Here is a 16,885-nt window from a genome sequence, read left to right on the forward strand (position 1 = left end):
TTCGGCTGCCCGGGTGAGAGGGCTGGCATTTCCCGAATCGAAGATCCTTTCTCCGGTCCCTGACATCACTCCCCGCGGTCCTCACTCGGCCCCTGGATCCAGTGGAGCTTGGGAGCACGTAGGGTCAGCTGGCTGCTGGACAGCCAGCGATTTGTGTCGTAGCCGCTCAGTTATTTCCCACTAGCCCAAGATTGTTCTTGCCTGCTTCATTTTCTCCCATCAAGACCCCCCTTTCGGGGCGCCTGGGTGGCTCAGGTGGTTAAGCGTCTGACTCTTGATCTTGGCTCAGATCATGATCTCGCGGGGTCGTGAGTCTGAGCCCCGTGTCAGGCTCCGTCCTGACAGTGCAGAGCATGCTTGGGATTTTCTCTTGCTCTCTCCCTGCACCTCGCTTGCTCTCTCTCAAAAATAAATAAAAATTTAAAAAAAAAGGATCCCTCTTTCTTGCAGGAGGACCTAATTAGAGTAATTCTTTTCCCAGCCCCATGCAAACCTGTCTTTATGGGAGGGAGAGTGGCTGAGATGAACACGTTTGCAGGACTGGGGAGGCCTCGGGGAAGAAGGACACGGGGCTCAATGTGTGTACGTTGTGGTTCTCACACTGCTTCTGCTCAAGGCCCCTTCGGGTGCTTTCTCCAGTCACCTGGGGGTGTGAAATATAGGGGCGAGTCTGCTCACGATGAGTGAGGTGGAGACCCTGTGGGGCAGTGCGGGAGGAGGCCCTTTCTGGACCAGATCGTGGCACATAAACCCAGGAGCTGTGTGTGCTGGGCAGGGTGCCCCAGAGAAAATGTGCCTTGTTGGGGACTTTCCAAGTGGGGAAGGAAACACAGCAGTGCCTCAACCCTGTAGGTGCAGCGTGTGCACCCGGATTCAAGAAACCTGCCTGGCTCACTTGTCCCACCCCAGCTTTATGGGCTCGAGCAGGTGATTCCTCTTTCTGTGCTTCCCGTACAAAGCGAGGGGGCTGGGCCAGGTTTCTCATACCCTCTTTTCTGCTAATTTCTGAATCTACCTAGATCTGACCAACCTCCCAACTCGCCCTCCACATTATTAGTTCTGAAACACACGGTTGACCAAGGTTCTCTCCTGCTTAAAATATATCTGCGGGTCCCTCTTGCCCTCGAGGCGAAGCCCAAGTTTCTTAGCAGGGCGTCCATGGCTCGTGAAGACCTGGTCCCTCCTGCGCCTTCTTCCCGTTGCCTGCGTTCCAGCCGTCTTGGACCACGTGGCATTCTGGAAGCTGGCCGTGGTCCCTGGTCTCTGTGAATGCCATTCACCACCACCCCCCCCCCCAGAACTAGTGGCAGCCAGCACTCCTTCCCCAGGCTGCATGTTATTCACCCTCGGGTCTCAGCCGGAAAGTCCGAGATGCCTTCTTGCCACCCACCCCAAGCCTAGGAGAGGCTCATGTCCAAGGTGCTCGTCGATCTGCTCCTGCTCCTGTAGCTTTTGCTCTACAATAGTGTGGTTCCCCGTTTACTTTTCCGTCTGCCCCCCTCCCCCCGCAACAAGTTCTAGGTACCTCGAAGGACGGGACTGTGCCCCGTTTGCACCGAGTCCCCCATTTCTAACACAGTGCCTGGCATGCGGCAGACAAGCAAGCGACACGTGTCACGTAAACCACGTTTAAGTGGCTCTTCTGCTGCCCAGAGCATGGCTTCATGCCAGGCGTCCCTCCCTCCCCGGAGGCAGGCTGTGGGCCACGTGGCGGATGCTCCCCGGTGCATTGACTCAGGCTGTTTCTCAGTGGTGGTCATTCCGCTTTCCCAAACACCCGGCCACCTCTCAGGGTGCAGGTGCGGGCCTGGGCTCGGCGTGTGCCCTGCCCTCTCACGTTTCCCTGAGGTGACCCTTTGTCTTCAGAACGAGCTGGGAATCGCGCGGACTTTCCTGTTTGTCCCTCTTCTGAAGTACCAGGCCGACGCGCCATCCAGCACGCACGTCCCGTTTTAGATCCTTTCTGGCAAGCTGATTTCCTGTTCCCATTCAGTCAATCATCTCCCATCTTTGGCAGGAAGGAGAACACACAGCTTTGCATGTGCCAACCCCAACATATTTCTAATTCCATCAAGCGTGGCTGGATGTGTGCCGCGTATGTGGTAGGATTTTAAGACGCTTTAAAAAATCACGTGTGAGTGTTTCACGGCCAGGACTAGGAGCGCACAGACTGCACTAGGAATGCGGTTGGGCCACGCCTCCATCTGCGAATCATTCTTAGCCTTTTGAGTTAAGGACCAAAGTCCCGGCGGCTAGTAGGGAAGAGGCCGCCCTGCTGAGATCCTGCCACACAGATGGCACTTGGGAACTGGGCACCAAACACCCCCAAGTGGTGATCTGAAGATACAATGGGCACGGGGCGCCTGGGTGGCTCGGTCGGTTAAGCATCCGACTTCACCTCAGGTCCTGACCTCACGGCTCCTGGGTTCGAGCCCCGCGTGGGGCTCTGGGCTGACGGCTCGGAGCCTGGAGCCCGCTTCGGATTCTGGGTCTCCCTCTCTCTCTGCCCCTCCCCTGCTCACACTCTGTCTCTCTTTCTCTCAAAAATGAATACACATGAAAAAAAAATGTTTAGTTAAACTCAAAGTGCGTTGGGCTGGAGGACAGCGTTAAATCCCGAGTGGAGTCCTGAGACTTGGCTGGGTGTTCCTGGTCCGTTCCGTGCGGGGAAGAATTCACAGGGCGGACAAAGGGGCTTGAAGACGGCTGGGCTAGTGGCCTTTAGTACCGACGATGATCCCTTTCTCCATTTCAAACCCTTATGATGCTCTGAAAACTCGCCCTCCTCCCAAGTTCCTTTTGACCACAGCCAAGTATAGATTCTTGAGGACTTTGATGTGTATCTGAGGGTGTGTGTGTGTGCGCGCGTGTTTGTGTTTAAATCTTCTTTTTCTCCCGTCACTTTTTTTTTTTTTTTTTTTTTTTAGCTCATTTTGAAGTTGCTGTAGGTGCCTGCCAGGACTCATGGCCTCACTTCCTCCTTGTCCTTGATTCTCTGCTGCGACCCTTAATGTCCTTTGTGCCATGTCAAGAGTGCTCTTGCGCCTTACCCTCCTTTCTCCACGCTCTGAAATTTTCCTTCCACTTCCTGGTGGAACATGAATGTGCCTTCCTGCCTGCACCGCCCGGCACCAACCTGATGGCAACGACTCCCGTTTGCAGCTGCCTTGGACAGGTGTCGGCCAAGACTGGAGCTGCCCCTCTCCATTCAGCCTCCTCTTCAGCCCCGGGGGTCCCCCTCCCCCAAACGCCAGTCCTTATCAGAACAGAGACATCACGTGGTAGCCGCACCGAAACTCGATTCAGGTTGTCCCTTGGCTTTCCTGACGGCTGTGAAAATCTGTTCTGAGAGGGCAGAGGGTTCCCCCCCCCCCCGGCCCCCCGCCTCCCACTTTAGCCTCTGTGAAGTTTGCTCTTTCCTTGCCGTCCTATTTCGGTCTCTTCGCTTCGGTCCTCAGCTGGATCCTGGTGTTACACTGCACACATTGAACTAGCAGAGCAATAATATGTTATGATTAATAAGTGGCTTGGCAGGCAGGAAAAAAGCAGACCTTATTCATTGCCTCAGCGGTGCTGTGCACATTTGCTGTTTTTTGAAAAATGGATGTAGTCAGCAGGGTGGTTTTTGTCTAGCTCCTTGGCCCTCCACCCCCTGCTTCGGCTAGGGATGGCATTCCTTTTCACCTGCAAAGGCCAGGCCTGCAGCTTCTAGGAAGGCTTAATACCTTTCTAACCCTTAGGAACTCACGGTTTTGGAAGCTGCATCCCGCATCACACATCAAGTGCAATTTTGTGTAACTGTATAAGAATTTAGACGCCAGGGGCGCCGGGATGGCTCAGTCGGTGAAGCGTCCGACTTCCGCTCAGGTCCTGATCTCACGGCTCATGGGTTCGAGCCGGGCGTCGGGTTCTGTGCTGACAGCTTGGAGCCCGGGGCCCGCTTCGGATTCTGTGCCTCCCTCTCTCTTGCTGCCCCTCTCCTGCTCATGCTCCGTATCTCCCTATCTCTCAAAAATAAATAAATAAAAATGTTAAAAAAATTTTTTTAAAAGAATTTAGACTCCAGTTGCATTTGGCCTGTTGGCATAACGCATACCAGGCCCTCTCCTGAGCACGTACAAGTATGACACACACAATTCACAGCCGTGCTAGGAGCAAGATGCTCCTATGATGGGAATCATTTTTTTTTTTTTTTCTATTTTGTTGACCTATATTGTATGTTTATCTGTCTCTCTTACTGGGTTTTATTTGCATGATTTAGAATGATTTTTTTCTTAATTTATTTTCAATGCTTATTTACTTTTGAGAGACAGAGAGAGACAGAGTGCAAGTTGGGGAGGGGCAGAGAGAGACGGAGACACAGAATCCGAAGCAGGCTCCAGGCTCTTAGCTGTCAACCCAGAGCCCGATGCGGGGCTCGAACCTGCAAACTGTGAGATCGTGACCTGAGCTGAAGTTGGATGCTTAACCGACTGAGCCACCCAGGTGCCCCTAGGATGATTTTTTCCTAGGTTTCCAGAGTTGTTTTTCCCTTGACATCATAGGTTCTAGCTGCGTGATCTTTAATATGGGAGCCCTGAGCCACCTGTGGCCACGAAGCACGGGACTGTGGCTGTTCCAGCTGTGATTGGTAAAAATGCACTTTGAATTTCAAAGACTCAGTACAGGGAAAAAAAAGAACGTGTAATACCCTATTAATGTCTCTCTGTATTAACTACATGTCAAAACTATAATGATAACATTTTGGATATGTTGGTTTAATATATGATTAAGATGAATTTCACCTGCTTTCCTTTCCTTTTGTAGTGAGGCTACTAGAACATGTAAATTGCACCCATGGCTCCTACTCTCTGTGTGCCCACAGAGTTGCTCTAGAGAGCATACAAGAGGGCATGGGCTCACAATGGCCCCCGTTGGTTTTGCCTTCACTTGAAAGACACCAGTGCTTCCAGGGAAGGCAAAGCGTTCATCTGATACCATTTCTACAGCTGACCTTGAATGAGGGCCCACCCTGTGCCAGACATCAGGCACAATGCTGAAGATGCGGGGAGTTGGGCAGGAGAAACAGCATCTGTGTCTCGGGCTTGTGCATCGGGGCCCCTGCTCAAGGGCAAACGTGATTACCTGCCTTGCCCGCTAAGCTGGGGGGTTCTGGGCGGGGTCTGCGCCTGAAGGATGTGGTTCCTTCTTATTCACACAAAGCGGCCTTGTCCCTTTGAGGGGGCAGGAGTTGTGTTTGCCCAACAGGGCATCTTGAACAGGAGTCTCTATGGGCATCACAGCCCTGTCTGCCACCGCAGAGCAGGTGCACTGGGTGCTGCTTTCTGGGGCTCCATGCCTATTACACAAACTCTGCCTAGGTTCTAACCTCTGGCCCAAATCCCTGAGCCCAAGACCCTCCAGGCGTAGAGCTCAGCCTTGTCCGACCACAGGCTGGTGACCCATGGCCAGTTCTGACCTCCCCGTGTAGACCGGCCTCTGTCAGGCAGGCCAGCAAGTCTCCTCCTTTGTCCTCTTTTCAGTAAAAAACAGTCTTGCTCTTTTCTGTTTTCTTGATTCCCTTCTCCAGAACGCAGGCTCTGGACGGTCCACGTTCGGACACTGGAACATATGGAGGCTTGTTGTGGGGAGTGAAGGCCATCGCGCCTGGTTGGGGCGGGAGCTGTGTGCATGCCTCGGTCTCCCTTGGGTCATTGGACCTGGTCATCTGTCTCAATTCCAAGATTTCCTGGCTCGACTTTTAGGGGCATAGACTTTGCTTGGATCATGCTAGACCCGCTCCCCTCCCAAGCGATGGGGACACGGCTGCACTGGTCCCTCGGTCCTGGTGACTCCCCTGTGTCTCTGCCATCCCGTTAGCCTTGCTTTTTGTTTTCTTTCCGCCTTTTCTGAGGCGCCACATTCTTTACTGTATCTCAGTTCCTAGTCCTGTGCCTGGTAGAACATTCTTGACAGTGGTGCACTGAGTACCCTTGCCGCCTAAATGCAGACGGCAGAGGCCGCACAAAGAAGGCAAAGACTTGCTTGTCACTCACCGCCACCTCGGGTTTGAAGGCCAAAGACTTTGTCCAAGTAGCTCAAAATGACACCCCGTTTCCCCTTCTCCGGGTATTTTTTTCCTTTTGAGCCACGCTCTGGAATCTTTAACTCAACCTTCACTTTCTGCCTCCCATCTATAGAGAATTCTCCACACGCCCGGAGGCAGGTGTTGTTTATTTCTTTGTAGCTACTCCTGGGTCTGCTGCGGACGGTATCGCCACATCTTGGATGGTGTGTTGGTCAGCTTTCCAGTTGTTCTCAGTGAGTGTATGTTGAAGGCTCTGAGCCAGCTCTGCCTGGGGGAAGCCAGGCAGCCATTCCTGCTTTGTGATCCACACCATTTATTAAGCCTGGTGTGTTCACTTACTGCACCCGGGCTGGCTGGTGGGGCCGGAGGATCGATCAAAAAGAGACCGAAGGCTCCCCAAGCCCCAGGGATGTTCACGAGCCCAAATACTTCTTGTAGACAGGGAACAAGGCAATTGTGCAGTAGGCATTGGTAAAGGACCACTTGCTACGTGTTGGCTCCACAGCTCGGTGAGTCCTACAGGGCTCAGAGGACACAAGCCCAATGAATCGCTGGGCCTTCGGCATTGCACCTGCCCAGGAGGAAACTCAAGGTGCATGCAGCGCTTTCGTGGACCAGGGCGCAGTTAACCACCGTGTCCCCTCACGACTGTGAAGATTTTCCATGGGAGTCGTTAAAGCAAAAATCCACGTCGTGATGGCTCTGAGCTCTCCAATCACTTTATTTATTTATTTTTGGTTCTTTTTTTTTCTTTCTTTCTTTCTTTTTTTTTTTTAGTAGGATATGTAGCCATGAACAGGCTCGTGATTGATCAGGGAAGGCATTCAGCTCAGCTTTAATGAGCCACCATGTTGCTTTGACCTGGTCATGCAAGTGATTCTGTGGCAAGTGTGTGGCCAGGGCAGAGGAGAGGGGCGGTCGTCACCAGCAGGGGGATTGAAGCTGAGTTCTTTTTGTATGACAGTGACAACACTGCAGAGTTCTGCCCCACCCCCTCAAATTTTGCTTTTTAACTGTTTCTTAGAAGCGAGTGACCCTTTATTCAGAGGACTGTCTGAGACTTTATGTGCTTGATTTTAGCACTTTTCACACCTTTTGGAGAAGTCATTTCAACTAAAGTGAACTGTGCCTAGGACAGTTGCTGCCCTTTCCTAGGCTGGGTTTTATTTATTTTTTTAAATTTATTTTTATTTTTTTATTTATTTTGAGAGAGAGAGAGCATGCAAGTAGGGGAGGGGCAGAGAGAGAGGGAGGCAGAATCCCAATTAGGTTCCATGCTGTCAGCACAGGGCCCGATGCAGGGCTTGAACTCCCGAACCACGAAATCATGACCTGAGCCTAAATCAAGGGTCGGACGCTTAACCGACTGAGCCACTCAGGTGCCGCCTTCAGCTGGGTTTTAGGATGCACATCAGACCTGTCACTGCTGCTTCAACCCTCTGTGGCTGTCCACCCTACATAGAGCAGAAGCCCCACTCCTCATGGCTGGTTTCTTCTCTGCGCTGGGACAGCCCAAGTTCCTTCTTGCCTCAGGGCCTTTGCACCAGCTGGTCCTCCTGCCCAGAACTCTCTTTCCTTTGTCACCCACTTCTTTCTTGTCTCTTTTTTTAGGTCTGTGTTTAAATGTCACTTCTTCGGCGATGTCCTCCCTGACCACCCTATCTACAGAAATGACTTCCTCCTCCAGTATATTCTCTGCCACAGCATCCTTTGTGTTTCCTTCAACGGACTTACAGCAGTTTGTAATGGTCTTACTTATTCATTTGCCCGTATGTTCTCAGCCTTACCCCAGCCGACCAAGAATAAGTGGGTACATTCGGCAGACCCAAAGTGGTCCACCATTGGTTTTTATAAGTAAAGTTTCATTGGAACACGGCCACTCTGATTCTTTTACTGTTGTCTGTGGTTGCTTTCCTGCCACAGTGACAGAGTTGAGCAGTTGCTGTAGAGGGCCGTAAAGCTGGTAACATGTACTAGCTGGCCCTTTACAGAAAAGCTTGTTGATCATTGCTCAAGATCATGTAGTTCATGTGGTCACCTTATTTTGCTGGACTTGTTAACTGCTCTCACCACGACCTAGTACACTGCCTGGCACACAGCAGGTCTCCAGTAAGAATAAACAGGAAGGAAGAGAGGGAGGGAAGGAGGAAGGAAGGAAAGAAGGGAGGGAGGCAGAAAAGGAGGCCTCTGGTTTTTCTGTACTGCTCTCTTTTCTACACATCATCTTAGCTCAGCAACTTATTACTGGCTCCATGAAGTATGTGTTGTGGAGACACTGAATCATACTCTTGGTTTTGAGATCAGGGTTCCATAAATGGAGTAGGCGCTGTAGCCAGGGTTATAGAAATGCTTCCCACTCACATCATCCCAGAGTGTAGCCCGAGTGTCAAAGCTGGAGAACGAGGCATCCAAACTCCTGAGTTCCTTTCTAACCTTTGGCTGCTCACAGGCAGAATGATTTCCGGTGACCCTCACTTTTATAAAAGCCCCTCCCCTTCCACGATTCTGCAACAACCTGAATGAGCGTAGAAGCAGATTCTCCCCTGGACCCTCCTGTAACAGTGTAGCCCAGCCCACACAGGATTTCAGCCTTAAGGGACCATGAAGAAAGGCCTCACCCACGTCTACCTGCTTCTGACCTACAGAAACCAGGAGATCATAAATGGGTGTTGCCTTAAGCTGTTAAGGTCAGGGTAATTGGTTGCATAGCAACAGACAACTAAGACACCATAGAACCCTGAATAGCATCCACGGGGGAAATAGGTTTGCTGTCCGGCAGAAAGGTCTGAGCAATTCCCCTTCGGGGAACTGGCTTGGCCTTTCATTAGCTCTATGACCATGAACAGGTGAACTCTCTGAGCCTCAGTTTCCCCATCTGTAAAAAGGGAGGATGATAATAACAACTTCCTCCCTCTAGCTCTCACAGACAGTAGTAAAAGAATCAGAGTGGCTGTGTTCCAGTAAAACTTTTTTATAAAAAGCAGTAAATGAGATAATGCATGAGAAGCATCCAGGGCAGTGTTGGGCCAGGCCTGGACAGAAGCTTCTCCACTTTCTCTATGTGCACCCTCTCTCTAAAGTCTGACTCTTTATTTCTACATGCAGATTTGTCTCTGGGGAGGGGCGCCTGGGTGGCTCAGTCGGTTGAGTGTCCGACTCTTGATTTTGGCTCAGGTCATGATCTCATGGCTTGTGGGATCGAGCCCCTCATCAGGCTGTGCACTCACAGCATAGAGCCTGCTTGGGATTCTCTCTCTCCCTCTCTCTCTGCCCCCTCTCCTGCTCACACATGTGCTCTCTCTCTCTCAAAATAAATTTTAAAACATTAAAAAAAAGATTCATCTCTGGGGAGAGGCTCCTTCCTTCACGCCCTCCTGTCCTCAGCATCAGGGACCCCCGTGCAGTTTCAGGGCTGGCTAAGTAATATCACAGCCGTGGAGTTGCTTGGTCGTCAGCTGCTTCTCTGGTATAAAAACAATGCATTTACTGTCTTCTGGGGAGTTGGGGCTGGCAGAGAAGGCAGATGTTCACTGGCAAATGCCCTGTTAACACTGTGACATGCAGCTTAGGAATAATGAGAAGGAAGAGACAATATTATATCACATTCTTGGCTGAGCTTTTCAAATTCCGTACCTATACAGATAGTGACTCGTAAAGAACATTCACACAAAAATGCAGATGCACAATTAGCCAGGGCTTTGAGGTCAGACAAATGAGGGTGACGGTCGATGCCATTTGTTAAATGCTTACCCTGTGCTTGGCATTTCTCTAAGATCTTTCCATGTTTACGTTGATTTTCCCTGTTTTACAGATAAAGGGAATGGAAGCTCAGAGAGATTAAGTCACTTTCCCAGAATTGCACAGCTAATGAATAAAAGGTCTGAGATGAGGACCCAGGCAGTCTGGCTGCAGAGTCTGAGCTCCTGACTGCGGTGCTGGGGGAGCCATCTGAGATCTGTGCTGACTAGCCCTATGGCCTTGAGCAACCATTGAACCTTTCTGAATCTTTGTCCCGTGAGAGTTTTGGTGAAAACCCAGTTCAATCATTCGTGAAAAGGGCTTTGCACAGTGGAAGCTCTCTAATAGCAGTGGAACAAAGAAGACAATGGGAATATCTATTTGTTGGTGACCGGTGGCCTTCTGAGTTTGAGAGCCATTGCCCTGAACCTGCCTCCTAGTTCCGGAAGAAGGGCGAATCTCAGCGAGGGTTTTGGGAGAGGCACTGAATCCGGCAGTGAATGTCCAGGGGAAGGCACTCTCTCACCATAGCTCAGCGAATCGTCTGGGGCCCCCGGACTGAGCACAGTCTCCCCACAGTGCGGTCAGCCTCTCAGAGACCCTGTGCCCTGGGCTGCAGTGGTGCGGGCAGTGCCCTGAACCTGGTCTCATTAAGTCCCTCAGAGCCAACGTGGCTTGGTCACATGCAGGCCATGGAGACAGCAAAAGAGGGGACCGAATTTGCCATATTTCAGCTGCTTGGCCACAGCAGGACATCCTTCTAGAGCAGGATGTTGGCCCTCCCCATGGCTGCCTTCTAACCCTGGGGGAGCAGGACGTGGCCCCTGGGGGGTTCCAGATTTAGGAAGGGAGGTGGTTTTGGGGTTTGGTGCCACTCTCTCTTCTATAGCCCAGATCTCTCTGGAACCCCTTGTCCCAGGCTTCTGGGTCATGTCCCTCCATCCCTACCCCCAATCTTTACCATCACACTGGGGCCTGCCCTGTCCTTGGGTGCCTTTCCTTCTTCCCTCCCTCATCCTCCGGTTTTCCATTAATAATGGTAACGGACTGATGGATTTCTCCTTTCATATATCAGGTTGTCACTTAAGTAGTAATTTTCAATACTCTCACCCCTAAAAGTGATGACACCATGTCAGTTTAGACATGCATCCACATAGTTTTTAATCTAACTCTCATTGAAAGCTTACTACGTGCTAGAAAACGGTGAGCATTTCTAGCCTCGTGCCCAGTATGACCCCGTGAGGCAGGTGCGATTAGTCCCACGTGTAGATGACGAAACTAAGAACCAGGAAGGGTAAATCGGTTTGCCCGGTGTTTGGAGGTGTGGAGTCTGGAATCCAGGTGCGTGTGCCTCCCACGCCTTTCGCCGGCCTCTGTTCATGTCTGTCTGAGTCAGCTCAGGCTGCTGTAACAAATAGCACAGATGGGGTTGGGGGTTTAAGCAACAGATGTTTATTTCTCACAGTTCTGGAGGCTGGACATCTAAGGTCAAGGTCCTCACTGATTCAGTTTCTGGTGAGAATGGTCTTCTTGGCTGGTAGACTGCCATCTTCTCCCTGTATCCTCAGGGAGAAGAGAGATCAAGCCCTCTCTGTCTCTCTCTCTCTCTCCCTCTTTCCCTCCTTATAAAGTCACTAATCCCATCACAGGACCCCACTCTCGTGACCTGTCTAACCCTAATTACCTCCCAAAGGCCCCACTCCAAATACCCACACTTTGGGGGTTAGGCTTTGGTGCGTGAATCTGGGAGACACAATTAGCAGTGTTTTGTGTGGAGGGGACTCAGCAGGTCTCCGTCAGGGTGGGGAGGTGAGGAAGGAACAACTTAACCCAACTGAATCCCAGCTCCTCCGCTGTGACCTTGAGTGTAACCTCAGAGTGACCTTGGCCCAGTCAGTTAGCCTCTCTGATCTTTTCTTTCCTCCCCCAACATGGTGAGCACGCAAACATTAGCTAATTAGCAACCAGTGCAGCAGGAGGGCCCAGCTCAGACCCCTTGGCCAGATGGGTGATGGTAACAATCGGTCATTGGTGTGTACTGTTTTCCAGTTTACAAAGAGGTTTCCGCATGTGAGCTCAGCGTGGGACTGCATTTCTTACTCCTCTGCTGACTTTAGAAACTTACCCAGAGGCCGGGGACACGAGATCAGGGCACGTGTGGGACAGCTGTATGCTGGGGTCACGATGCGAAAACCCAGTTTGCAAGGACAGCTGACAGGCAGCCATGTTCTCCTCTACAGTTTTCCAAAGAATATTGAACATGCAGACTTTATATTCAAAATTAGCATGTATTTCCTACTTACCAGGGACCAGGTCCTGAGCTAGATGCTTCTTTACGTATAAAATCTTACTTAATCCTTCAGCAAGAAATGAATCCATAGCATCAGTTTAAGGCCCTGTGGGTTTAAAAAAATTTTTTTTTTTAATTTTTATAATTTTATTTATTTTTTAATGTTTTATTTATTTTAGAGAGAGAGAGAGAGAGAGCGCGCAGGCAGCGGAGGGGCAGAGAGAGAAAGGGAAACACAGAATCCAAAGCAGGCTTCAGGCTCCGGGCTGTCAGCACAGAGCCTGATGCGGGGCTCGAACCCACAAACTGTGAGATCATGACCTGAGCTGAAGTCAGATGTTCAACCAACTGAGCCACCCAGGTGCCCCTAAGTTTTTTAGTTGAGAGAGAGAGAGAGAGAGAGAGCGAGCATGAGCAGGATAGAGGGGCAGAGGTAGAGAGAATCCCAGGTAGGCTCCACACTGAGCATGGAGCCCGACTTGGGGCTCAATCCCATGACCCCAGGATTATGATCCAAGTTGGAAATCACAAGTTGGACCCTCAGCCAACTGAGCCGCCCAGGCATGGGTTTTTAAATACAGAATGGGTCAGACCCTACAGTCAAGCAGCAACATGTTATTCAAGCCCCCCATTCTCCCACTTTTCACTATCTGGGGTTTAGTAGTTAGGATGGCTGATAGGCTCAGATGCCAGCCTACAGACTTCCCTTTGGTTCCTTTCTTTCTCTTGCTCAGTGACTCTTAAACTTTGGAGTGCATGAAACTTGGTGCACAGGGCTGAATAAACAAAACTCCAAGCCAGGGTATTGTATGGGTAGTGTAAGCAATTTACAAGGGTAATTTTTTGCCTTACATGCTGACTACAGACGCTGGTCCTTTCTTTGACACAGAACATCCATGAAGATGTTGGAACTGGAGGAAATCTTAGAGTTCACCTGGCCCAGTCCTCCCATTTTACAGATGGGAAGACCGAGTGCCAGAGGGAACAAAAAGATCACAGTGGAGTGCAAGTAACTAGGGACCGAGTTGGGAATGTTTTAGTGGAATTAAGTTCCTTTTCTGCTGGTGGTTAACATCTGCCCTGGAATTGGACCCAGAACTGCCAAGGTCTTTGAGAGAATGCCACAGATTGGTCTGTCGACTTCTGTCACCAAGTTGTCGTGAAGACAGCAGGTTTCACATTCACCAGGGTAACCAGAGAGGTGCCGCAGCTGGGTAGCCTTGGAAGTCTGTCAGTGTCCAGAACCCTCTGTTAGAACCAGGATTCTCAGTCTTTCCTCCAGACAAACACTAGGGAAGATCAGTCACCAATGGAAGCCTCTTTAAAAAGCTTCAGCCTCTTTAAAAAGATTCTTCTTGGGGCGCCTGGGTGGCTCAGTCGGTTGAGCGTCCAACTCTTGATTTCAGCTCAGGTCATGATGTCACAGTTTATGAGTTCAAGCCCCACATCGGGCTCTGTGCTGACAGCGCAGAGCCTGCTTGGGATTCTCTGTCTTCCCGTCTGCCCCTCCCCTGCACTCTCTCTCTCAAAATAAATAAACATTAAAAAAAAAATTCTTTCCTGCAAGGCTGAGCTTTTGGGTTTTTGCAACAAGAAGGAAGGTGAGCCCATGGGCTTTCAAGGGAATAGGCAGACCCTTCCTGACTGGCAAGAGAGAGAGCATTTCTTCCTTTCCCCAGACTTTTATCAAGTCGCGAGCTTAGCTAGAAACTCAGACTGACCTACCGCTAACATCCAGGGCTTGGGCCTCTTGCCCTCATCAGAGTCTAGGGGGCTGGAGGCAGATGAGAGATTTAAGCTGACCATGTCAGGGCAGTTATGCTCCCTGCTTGGACAGTTAGTTATCAGGCACCAAAGGGCCAGTAGGGGTTGTAGCAGTCTGGTGTGGACATGTCACAGTGTCGTCATTCATTCTGATGGACTTGGACCGAATGTTGGAGCCCCTCCCCGAGTCTGATGCCAATGCCCTTGGGGGTGGCTCTCTTCCCATCTTCCACTTTGCTCATCGTAGCCCACCATGGACTCAGCCTCCTGTTGATTAGCCAGCACCAGACAAGGACCAACATGATGTACGGACTAGATGTATTCACTCTGGTTAGTGTGAGTTTGGTCCAGTGAATATCTCAGTTGCTGAGACTCAAGGAAAACCTTTCCCTTGGAAAGACATGGGAACTCTCAGGCCAAATCGCATTGCACACATCTGTCTCATGTCACAAGACTTTGTTCTGCTTAGTGGGTTATTGGCCTCTTGCTGATAATACCAAGAATAGTGGTAATTGTCAACAATCAGTCCTTGCCGTGTGCCAGGCACTGTTCTGTGGGCTTTAACGTGTATAACCCCGCTTCATCTTCCCAGAAGCCTCGTCGGGTGGTAGAAACAGGATGTCCAATTTAGAGATGAGGAAACTGAGGCACAGATGGGAGAAGTAACTTGTTCATGGCCACAAAACTAGGAAGTAGAGGAGAGAGATCATAGGGACAGGCTATTTGCCCTTGAATATGTGTGTGTGTGTGTGTGTGTGTGTGTGTGTGTGTGTGTGTGTGTGTTTTAAAGGTCTGGGTTTTATCTGACCTGAAGATTAAATTTAATATCAATAAATGGCATGCTCTACATCTTTCCTCATTGGGCCCTGGGGTAACTGAAACGACATTCCTACGGAGCCGTGGTGGGTTGGAAATACCTTCTTGAGGTGGGAGAGGAAAGCCTGGCTGGAGGGCACTGGCACCGTTCTCAGGACAGAGGACTTGTGCTGTTCTGGCCTCTGGTTCCAGTGCATCCTTCTGATAACTGTGTCTCACCTCGCTTCTCCCTTTCGGCCTGTGTGCCCTTGGGGGGTCTCCATCCCTGACTTGGAAGCATTTGACCTCGGCTTTAGCTAATCAGAGCATCATGTCTGCCACTCTGATTGAGTCAGGGGTGGGCACGGGAGCTAATGAGAGCAGAAGAGAACCAAGTGGGCATGCTGGCAAAAAGCCTCTTTCACTCTTCCACGAGACCACAATCTGTGAAGATGTCTGGTCTGGAGCCATGGCAGCTTTCTTGCCACCATGAGGTACACGCTGACAGAGGATGATGCCCAACTCCAAGGAAGCAGAGCCAAGAGACAGAGAGTAAGAACCCTCAGGTCAGGCAGTGCCTATCATGGAAATACAGTTTATTCAACTTTCTTAGTTTGTAAAACAATCTTAAATGATGTAGTCTGTTGTAAATGAGTATGATTTCATCAGCGTACTCATGGCAAGCCTTTCTATAATGATTAGGGAAGGGTGTACAAAATTCCCCTGAGAAAGCTTTTTCTTGGTCAGCTCACTTGGTGAATGAGGCCTCATATCCCAGTTTAGCATATACAAACCTGAGTTGTGAGGGATGGTGGTTCTACAGCAATTATTGCAAAAGAGAAGGTGGGAGGGGTCCGTTTTGCAGGAGAAAAATCAGGCACAGAGAGAGATTACATCAGGCAATGGGGGAATCAGGATTCAGAAGCAGGTGGTCCAGATCAAGAATCCAAGCTTTTAATCACTGTGTCTAACAAATACTTAAAAAAGAATCCAGGGATATTTGTTGAGGAGCTCCTTGGATCCATCATGGAATGCATCAGTGAATAAAACATACAAAGACCCCTGCCTTGTGGTGTAAAAGCACTCAAGTCCATGTGTATGGAGAGACCAGATAGGAAGCAAACAATAAAAATACTAAGAAATGTTAGAGGGTGACACATTCTGTGGGGAAAAAAAAGAAAAAAGAAACTAAGGGGAATCAGGGCAGGCACTTTCAGTTTTTTTTTTTTTTAATTTTTAAATGTTTTTATTTATTTTTGAAAGAGAGAGAGCGAGAGTGCAAGCAGGGGAGGGACAGAGGTGGGGGTGAGGGGGGTGGATGCAGTGTAGACAGAGGATCCAAAGCAGGCTCCACGCTGACAGCAGAGAGCCTGTTGTGGGGCTTGAACTCACGAGCCATGAGATCACGACCTGAGCCAAAGTCGGACGCTTAACTGACTGAGTCACCCGGCTGCCCCTAGAGAATTCCAGTTTTTAATAGAGCAGTCACGGTGGGCCTCTTTGAGAAGGTGAGGTGGGAGAGATAAGGGAGTTCACCATGGGGCTACCTGAGCACAAAATGATCTAAATGGAGGAAAGGGCCAGTGCAAAGACCCAGAGGCAGGAGCATGCCTGGCACGTTGGAGGAACAGCAGGGGGCCAGTGAATTTGGAACTGAGTATGTAGAGTGTAGTAGGAGATGAAGGCAGGGCAGTGACAGGGGATGGGGACAGATCTCTGGGAAGAGTGGCCTCTGCAAGGTTTGGAGCAGAGGAGGGGCATGGTGTGGACCAGGTTGCTGTGGGACAACAGGCTGTTGGCAGGAAGTGCAGGCTCAGGGAGGTCAGCGTGGAGACCTTGGTGCCAATCCCAGTGAACCATCATGGCGGCTTGGACCATGGTGGCAGCCCTGGAGGTGGTGACGTGTGGTCGGATTCTGAACGCGCTTTGAAGGAAGAGACGAAAGAGTTTGTAATTCCAGGTGTGGGGCGGGAAAAAAGAGGAGTCAGCAACAGCTCTTAAGTTTGGGGACAAAACTTGAACGATTCAACCAAATACAAAGGCTTTGAACTTCATTTTGTTTCCTTTCACCCAAAAGTGCCGTCTGGATTGTATCTGCTTCGTGACAAAGAATTCCTACTGCCATCGTTCCCTTTTATTCCCACCTCAATCCTGAGGCTTTCCTTCCATCTGACAATGAGGGAAACTGAGGCTCCCGGAGATAGTTGCTCATCCAGCTCAGCTCGCGTGGT

The 16,885-nt window shown here is 50.3% G+C and overlaps 1 protein-coding gene across 3 annotated transcripts in view; it reads left to right on the top strand.

The window, feature by feature from the left end:
* KAZN (kazrin, periplakin interacting protein) overlaps positions 1–16,885 on the top strand; it is a 1,132,657-nt gene that overhangs the window by 235,283 nt on the left and 880,489 nt on the right. The gene's annotated exons all lie outside the window — the stretch shown is intronic.

This window comes from Puma concolor, chromosome C1 (genome assembly GCF_028749965.1).
Source record: "Puma concolor isolate L17-30 chromosome C1, mPumCon1.1.hap2, whole genome shotgun sequence".
Classification (NCBI taxonomy): domain Eukaryota; kingdom Metazoa; phylum Chordata; class Mammalia; order Carnivora; family Felidae; genus Puma; species Puma concolor.